Raw genomic sequence first — 9,827 nt, forward strand, 5'->3', positions numbered from 1 at the left:
AATGTTGTCAAAGTATTTCTGAAATGTATCCGAGGTAGAATTAGGGGGCTGAATTAATCAGTAACAAGCCAATACATAGGTCCCTGATTCTATTTTCTGTACACAAGGCAGCATAAATCATTGCGAACCTCATTAAATACCCAGCAAGCTTGAGGTAATTTCCCTGGGAGGATGCTTGGCTCAAAGCCCTCAAATCCACACGGCTGTCTCTGGCCTCAGCAGGACCTGGCAGTGCAGAGGAAATGAGAGAGAGGCCAAATCAGACAGAGAGGCAGATATAGACAGAATCTGATAGAGGACTGGCAGGAGAGAGAAATGGATGATTTGTGCAAAAGACTTGGAGCACCAGAAATATGAGTGGATCAACAAAACCTCCAATAATACAGCAATTTTCACTCATTTTTCAGAAGACTTGCACATTTCTGAACTTATGCTAACAGAGATATCATTTCAGATTGTAATATTTTAGTTAAACACGTTCGAAATCCAAGTACAAAAGAAAAAAATACACATAAAGGGGCAGTTTATGAAGCTATTTGATGATTTGCTGATTGTTTGCAAACTTGAGTTTGGACATCCTTGTAAAGCTGAGAGGCAAAGCAGATCTGCTCCTACAATGATGATACCAGTCAAATGACACCCTTCTACACTTTGCCAGTAGTAATATGAGGCACTGCATATCAAAAAGCCTGCCAATAAATATGTAATACTTCTCATTCTCAAAGATAAAAGTTGTTTACATTATGCAGATTGCACAGATAAAATACCACATGCTGAAAGCATATGGTAGTGAAAACAGCCTAACCTGCTAAACGTACAAAAAAGTATAGCTTATTCTCGCTTTTGCTAAAATGGTTCTGTTTTTTCTTTAAAGTATTTTCTAATAAAATAAATTGAATTGTGCTTACATTTGTTTATCTAAGTTTTGTTTGTGAGCTAACAGGTCAAGGAAGGGAATGCTGATCTTCCTTTCTCCAGATACACTCTCCAGCTTATTCTGGGGGATTCTGAAGGGAAAACCCAGGCCAGAAGGGAAATATATTCCCTGCCGTGTCTTCTGGATCTGCCTAGGGTCTCCTCCCAGTGAGTCATAGGAGAGAGGGGGGCGTCCAGCTGGCATCGTAATCAGATTAACATTTCAGAGCTTAAAACTGTAAAACCAAGGAAACAACACTCACATAAGCACCATGTCTCGTTGATGCTCTGTATGAACCGTGCTATATGGGGAAGGTAAAGATAAGAGTGAATGTAACACATAAAATGATGAAATGTAATCATTAGTGCAAAACTGGGAGTCCTGTTTAGGTTAATACATGCAGCAGCCTAATTAAGCAGCTTTTAGCACTTTTTCCTAAAGCAACGAGGCTCTGGGTTTGAATTTCTGCAAGAAGTGCAAAGACTAATCATAGAAACAAAGTAAATAAACTATTTAAAATTTCATTGTGAGATGTTTCTTCCAGCTTCTGAGTTTTTTTTGTAATATTTTTCTGAATGGTGTTCCTAGCAAGACCATCTTTGTTCTTATGTCATTGAACAGGAAAAAAAATACAAAACTCCTGCCTTCTCTACAACATTCACCTGCCCCACTTAAGTACATTCCCTCAGTTTGTGCTTAATTTTTCTAATTTTGAAAAAAATATATAGAGTTTCTTAACCAGCTTGATACAGAAAGAGGATATGGGGAATTCATCTCCAGGATAAGTTGATGTCAGGCCAACAAGGCAACAATCATTTTATGATTGAGGATGGGGTTCAAAAAATAGCAATTAATAGACAGCACTCTCAATTAGCTTTTAAGAATGTGAAATTTGTGAAAAAAATAACAACTTTTCTCAAAACTAGAGATACTGACACATAACTGTGTTTCTAAAATTAGTCTTGAATACTGTTATTATCAGGATTTCTTGTTAAAGTGCATGACTTTCTCGGTCTCAGCTGGTGAGAAGCCCATGGCCTGACACTTTTTACCCACCGACTGTCCGTCTTCAGTCACTTTCTATGTGCAGAGCAGTGACCGCTTAAAGTATGGCGCTTGTTGACAGTTGTCAACACCCACAACAGTTGGCATTTAAAGTGGCTCTGGAGGAATTTAAACCTGGACTTTTTCCCAGGAGACTGGAATGTGAGTGAAATATTACAGCCCCTAAAGACAGTTATTAATTTTTAGGAGCCATTTTTAAGCTTTGGTGGTTATTTTCTCTGTTTAGTAAATCACATAGCTCTTATGTCAGAAAATGGATGTCGTTCTGCTAAAGGAAAAAATACTTTATTACACAGACATAATATGTGAATGAAAACATTCTGCTTAGACAAATATTCAGCATAAAGTTTATCATTAGGACAACATGAAAAAAAGGCACAATAAGAAAATATAGGAGAGACACTTGTACAAAAACTAGTGGAAGCAATTGACATCTTAAAAATTGAGTGAAAAAATAAAAGTAGAGCAGAAATTTAAAAAAATTAAAAAAAAAACGGCCATTAAACATCACAAACTAATCCATGTTTCACCAGATACAGACTGTAGTGTTTACGTCTGTGACAAATCCATAATCCTGTTTTTCATTACTGCGTAAATCTTGATGTTTTTTCTTTTCTTTTCTTTTTTGTGTTTACTGTTTTTAATCGGAAAATGTTTTTTACCCCCTTTGCTTAATCCTGTTTTGTTGTTCTGCCGCCCTAATGTGAAATTTGTGTCTTGAACAGCTGGATATGCCTCAGTGACATGTGTTCAGATAAACAACTTTAACAATTTTCAGTCTTTAACCAACCGTTTCTTATTATTACACTCTGGTTTAGCTATCTCCCCGGTTTGTCGATGCAGTCATAAACAACAAAAAAGGCTCTCAGGGTCTGGATATTTTACACTAATCACACAAATGTATGCCAGTGCCAAAACTAATTTGAAAAAAGATGTTTGTTTACAGTTTAGCTGATATCACACAATAATGCAAGACAAACTGCCTCTGGGAATCATTTCAATTGGACTTTCAGTTTTGCAGTCAGCCAAGCAAGAACCTCAATCTGCTTTTATGTGTGTGTGCGTGCGCGCGTGCGTGTGTGTGCGTGTGTGTGTGTGTGTTTTAGCTACAGTCTTTGGGATTTCTTAAGTAGCTAAAGCCAGACATGTTGGTGTTCACCCATAGGGAAACCCTTGAAGTGTTTATTATTACTTTAAAGCAAACTGAACTCTTTTTTAAATAATTTTTTTTTATCTGTTTAACTTTCTTTATCAAAGCTTTATCAAAACAGCAGTGACAGAGGCATAAAATCTAATTTCCAGAGTTTCACAGCTGGTCATTAAAATAAGGAGTGCATGCTTCTGTGTGTAACACGAGAGTGGCTTTATGTTGTGGTTAGTAATGAGTTGCAGAGAACCTTTAGAGCTGCTAAATTATTTTTAAAAATGAGAAACAAATGTAATTCCAGGTTTTTATTAGTTTTCTTCTTACCTTCTGCAGCAGAACCAAACTCTACTCAAACTTGAGAAATTTGAGAATCAGTTCAGTTGCCAGTTAATAATTTCAGCTTTGCTTAGAAAACTGAAGTAATGTGAGCTGTCCGGAGCCACACAGAATTTGTAAACTTTATTAGCACACATGCCCAATTTTCACATAAAGACAGAATTCAGTCCTTTTGCTGTTAGCTTGAATACTTTGAGCTTCACACAGACTCAAAACTAGATGTTGACTGCTGTGAAAGGTGGCATTTGACTGTCCTAAAGAATACAAAGAATGAAATGTCATCTCTTCCTGTTGAGCAATATTTTCTGTAAAAAGTAGCTTAAAATGCAACTGAGAGCAAACTACAGTTGCAGAGCTGTCTCAAGTCAATAACTCATCTCATCTAAAAAGCATAAAGTGTTTTGTCAGTGATTGAGCACATTGTCACTTTCTAAATGAATAAACAAAAGCTCTACACTGCTTAAGTGCTTTAATTTATTTCTACAATGTGCCTGGATTGTCAGATGAAGTTTCTTAATTGATTTTTATGCAATAAATCACTTTTTAGGACTGTGTCACTTTCAATTTTCTGGCAGTGGATATGTGACGCCGGAGTACACTTGTCAACTCCAAATTGGTTTGTTTTGACTGACAAGAGATATTGGCCAACCGCAGAGAACAGGAGGGTTTCTCAGAAACTGACCTCTGCTAGATTGCAGCCTGTCCATTGAGGCAGTGATGTGGGTGGAGGGGGGTGATGACAATGCATCATATACTCTGCTTTGGTAGCCACCAGCATCTCTTTCATCACCGAGTCTCTTATTCATCTTCGTCATCTCAGCTGCTGCAGTAAGCAGCTGAAATGGGAAACGGGAGGATGTTAAACGAAAGATGAGTGGTGGGTTCATTTTGAGAAAAGTCCCAGCCTGCTTGTCTTCAGATCCTTCAGCACCACAAGCTCAAAGATCACAAAGATATTTTATGCTGCAAAAAATTTGACTTTTGAGAGATAAACGTGTTTTTGTAAATATACGTTTACATACCTGTTGGGACATGAAGAAGAGAGATCACATAATTCATTAATATCTGTTGGACTTTTAGGTCAAACTCAAAGTCTGGCTAAGGTTGCTAAACAATGACCCAAACTTTGATCACCTATTTTTCTAAACTGGGTAAGAAGAGAATTATTTTATGAAAAAGACACTGGTGGAAAAAGAAAGCCACAAGAAGTCCTATTTAAGTTTACCACAAGCCAGGGGCAGCATGGAAGAAGTAGGTCTGAAATTCACACCAAAGGTTTTACACATTCTGGAAAGACCTAGGGGAAATAATGCACATCTGAAGTTGAGAGCAAACCAAATTACCATTTGCAAATCCAATGAGTTAAAAATGTTAATTATATATTGATTTTTCTTGTGTTTTCATAAATGGCATAAATGAAATGACAGGCATCACAGTGGAAAAAACGTTTAATGAGAATGCATGCATGGCTGTTATCAACACTCTTTCAAATGTAAAAATACGAACACATTTTGTTTCAAGTGTCACCTTTTTTCTGTCTCTTTCATTTTCTTCTTATGTTTTTTTCAATTAACAAGACTTTAATGTAAAAGTACAAAACAGGATTTAGATCACTGAAACATAAAAGAAATCTGATTTTAATTTCAGAATTCTGACTTCCTCTCACAAAAAAATCCATGAAATACAACATGTTCCTTCACAAAGGTTAGTTCTCTTTTTATACGGCTCAAATCTCTGTTGTTGAAGCTGGCTGTAATAAAGTCAGAGGTTATTGAAAAAAGTCTCAGTTCTCAGTTAAAGTAATTTTTTTCAGTGGCCCTAATCTTCTGTATAAAACAGAGGTGGTTGAAAATCCAATTTTATTAAATCAGCGTCTTATTAGAAACATAGAAGCAGAAACTCACTGGGCCCCAGGAATGTCAAGTCTTGCAGCCTGTTCACCAAAATTACAGAACCTCCTGACTCATTCTCCCCACATGTACTCTGCTGTTACAACTCTCTCAAGCCTTTTTTCACAGTCAAAATCTCTGATAGCCACCAACAACTTGTCCCTGTAGGAGATACTAACTCTGAAGTTGACCTCCTGTCAGTTATTTTGAAGTTTCACTCTTCCTTCCATAATTAATGTTTCAAATATCTTTAAAAAAAAAAAGACTTCCATCTTCCAGCTTGTGGAAGTTGTGAGAAGTTGTGGAACTAACAATGTGAGCTCTCCTCACAATGTTAGTTAAAGTTTGTTTCCCCTCATTGGTTCCTCTCATAACCACCATCACCCACTAAGCACTGGAATTGTTCATTCACTTCATCTCTCTTGTTCAGTAATCAACCTCCCCAATATATATATAAACAACTCAATCTCAGTTACTCCTTGCTGGTTCCTCCTGGTTCCTCCTGTTTAATGACAGCTGATTATGGGCTTCTCACTATTCTCATGCTTCTTGATCTCAGTGCAGCATAATATCATAATATCTTTCTGAACAGCTTAGCATCTATAGGCATATCTTCCTTGTCTTGCCTGGTTTGCCTCATATCTTTCAGGCCATTTTCAGTTTATCCAGTTTAAATCCCATTCTTCAATGTTGTTTTTTGTTTCTGCAGGTGTGCTCCAAGGATGTGTAATATAGGCCTTTTTATTCATTATTTACATGCTCCCTCTTGGCCACATATTTCACAAATAAATAAATTTTCATTGATCATTGATGACACTCAGCCTTACTTCATTTTAACCAAACCTCAGAGTTTTTCTGCTAATAATTAGAACTCCCATCTTCATCCTTCTCCTCAGGTAAACAGTCTGGGTTTCATGCTTGACATTACCTTATCATTTCAGTCTCATTTTAATTATATCACCCAGTTTGTATACTTTCACTTACATAACATTAACCGACTCCATCCTTTCCTTCCCATGATGCTGCCATCCTTATCCACCATATTAATATATTTTGTCTTTTTTTTTTTTTTTTGCTCCAGTCCTATTGTTATTTACATATAATTATACTCAACAAGCTGAACTACATTGCAGAATATTAGATATATCATTTAAGAAAGATTTTTATGCACAACATAAGGTACTAACACCAATCACTGAACAGACCCAACATGAAGTGTACCTGATACAATTGTGAAATGACCATGTTCAAGGTTGTACAAACTGCATTAATTGTATGGCGAAGTTAATGAATACATTACTGATTTTCAATAGGCTCCATATCAGGACAAAGGTCATTATCCCACACATAAGCATCCATCAGTACTGAGTTGAATTATCAGCTTATTGATGTGGGGATAGCATAATGAGCACAGGTCCTTGTGGAAAACTGAGGAGCCAACATCTGCAGCTAATAATAGCACACAAGGACAGCCACACAGTATCAGTGGAAATTTTTTAAAAGAGGACACAGTTTTTAGCCAATAAAAATGCAGATTTCCAAAAATAACAGGGTTGGTGTGGGATCCATTAGTATTCCAAAAATGGGTCCATGAAATGTTCCTGCAGATGATTTGAAAGGTAAAGCTGAGAGGTAAAGCTGAGTTTAAGGACACTACCACAGCTGGTGTCACTTGCTGGATGTTCCACAGACACTGGGGAAATTAGTGGAGACGGTGCTGCCCGAGTTTCATCTGAATCACAGTGAAAACACATCTCAATTACAGCAGCCCCACAGCCAATTGTGACGACTTATGTACTTAACAATACCCTGCAACTAAGGCAATTTTAGCATTTGAAAAGTTATCAATGATAAGAAATACTTTGCGAGATAAAAACATGCATTTTGCTATAACACTATTTTATTTTAAAACGGTATTATTGGCTTTTAAATAATAAGGCTAAAATGAAAACTAAAAGCTTTAATTTATCATGCCTGACCTAAAGTATTGTTTTGTATCAACAAATGAGAAAAGAAAACATGTTTTCTATTGTTTTACTTTGCTCTAAATTAAATTTCTTCTTTCACTCCCAAGAAGCAGCTTTCTTTCCAACAGGGAGACTGGATCCAATGACTGTGAAAGTCTGCATGTGGGAAATGCGTGACTGAGTCAAAGAGTAGGGAATGATAGCACCAGGATTATAAGAAGCTGGCAAAGGCGGCAGTGATTAGTCCAAAATCCAGCAGCATGCGATGATCTGCTGAGTCGCTGACAAAGCCCTAAATGATTTCTCTTGAGGAGGTGATCTCCAGCTGAAGCAGGTAGAGTGACTAAAAAAAGAAAGTACACCCTCTCTGTATTAATTATAATCCTTTCCTCACCTTTTTTGATCAACCCCAGCTGTCCTGCTTCCCTCAGATTACTCTCACCTGGTTTCAATATCACCCTGGTTTTTATGGTTTTTTTGCTGGTTTCTTCTGTTTTACTATCCAGCTCTCCATATGACTCAACTGTGAGTGTTCCTTGTTTCATTATCATTAAACTCCTCTCATTGTCTTGTGTGCTAGTAAAATGTTCTCCAGAATAGACTGTGCAATGTTTAAAGAAATTGCAAAAACACCAAGAGCTCTATCTGAGACTCTGTCCTCCTTCAGATTTTATGTTAAAAATGTAAGTTTATGACAGGACAAGCTAAAGACAAAACTGGAGGTGTTTCTCTTAAAATGCCAGGAGAATGTTGCCATTGCTTGAAACATAAAATGGCAACATATTAGAGGTTTGAAAAGGTGCATTTGAATATACCATGAGGATTCAGGAGGAATGTCCTTTGGGCAGAAGAAAATAAACTAATATTCAACAATGGATAGGGAAAAATTTGAAAAATTAAAACCATATCCATATGTTATGTTAAATTCAGTGGTGGAGGGTTGATGATTTGGGCTTGTTTTAATGCCATGAGACCTTGGCACATTGACCAAGTCAACTGCAAACCCTGCATAACTCAAGCTTGTGCAAAATTTACTTGTTGAATTACTAGAATTATTATAAAAAGACAGCGATCCCAAACACAGCCGGGAATGTCAAACAGAATGACTGAAACAGAGAAGTGTCGCTGTGTATCAATGGCCTCATCAAAGTTTTACTTTGAACCCAGTTGTAGGACTTTAGTGGGTCAAAATGCATTTGCAAAAAAATGTTCTGAACACTCCTTCAGATAAAAAAATATACTTGGCGTTATTGGTCCTGTAAGCTTCTAAAAATGTGAGTCAGATACTGAAGCTTTTCCACTTGTAGAAAAAAAAAATAAATCCTTGTAGATTGTATTGAATTTTCAGTTTAATCCCCAAACTGGATTAAAAAAAAACATTAACAGGAAGTTTGCTAGAAGAAAATCTAAGGTGGGTGACTATTCCTCAGCAATATGTATTTAAACAGTAAGCAGAAAACTACCTTAAACCATAGCTTGCTCTAAATATTTTCAAGTAGGGAAGTTTTGAGCTTAGTCTGAAAAGCTGAAAAGATTTTGCATTTTGCAGAAAGTTGAGTCCACAATTGATATTCTGAATGCTGCTTAGCAATCTGCCATTAAATACTCCAGCAACCATAAGTAAACTTGCCAAGTGAAGAGCAAAGAGCTCTATTGGGATAATATCCAACTTTAAGGTCTTTAAAATAAGCCGAAGTTTGATCATTAACACACTGTTAGCCTTTGCTGTATTTTCTACAGCTAAATACCGCAAAATGCCCAGTAAAACTAACATAAAACATCTTTACAATTAGTTACTGTAATTTGCATTGCATTATGGGTAAAGGACATAGTATTACAGTAACTTACTGTATGTTTTGAAGTTGCAGTAATTTACTGTTTACACATTGCAGTAGTGGTACTGTATTTATAATATCTTGCACTGTTAGCCTTTACTGTATTTTTTACAGCTAAATACATAAAATGCCCAGTAAACTAACATAAAACATCTTTACAATTAGTTACTGTAATTTGCATTGCATTATGGGTATAGTACATAGCATTACAGTAACTTACTGTATGTTTTGAAGTTGTAATTTACTGTTTACACATTACAGTAGTGGTACTGTACTAATAATGTCTTTGCGCTGGCCATGTAAGAATTCTATTTGATTTCCAACGGTCATCATAGATGTTTCATCGTGGTTCTCTGTTTCTGTATTTTTACTCCTTTAGTGGTTAACATATTTTAAGGCAGAAAGAGAGCATGTATTTTTGTTTTTTTCACATCCTAGCTAACATTAATATGCAGTTTATCTAGCTACGTCATCAAGGGTGGCTTCGCTTCCAACGTTTTTCTGATGACGTTTGTTTTAAACTCCGAAGCTTTTTCCGTCCAAGTGCAAGTGCAGCTCTGTCGCTGTGGGCTCACACTGCTTCAGCTCTTCGACAGGTAAAAAACACTTAGAAAACTGTTTGAAGCCAATGTATATTTTAGATGGAGCTAACGTAACTTATAGCATCATGCT

Source organism: Gambusia affinis, linkage group LG09, assembly GCF_019740435.1.
Source record: "Gambusia affinis linkage group LG09, SWU_Gaff_1.0, whole genome shotgun sequence".
Taxonomy (NCBI): Eukaryota; Metazoa; Chordata; class Actinopteri; order Cyprinodontiformes; family Poeciliidae; genus Gambusia; species Gambusia affinis.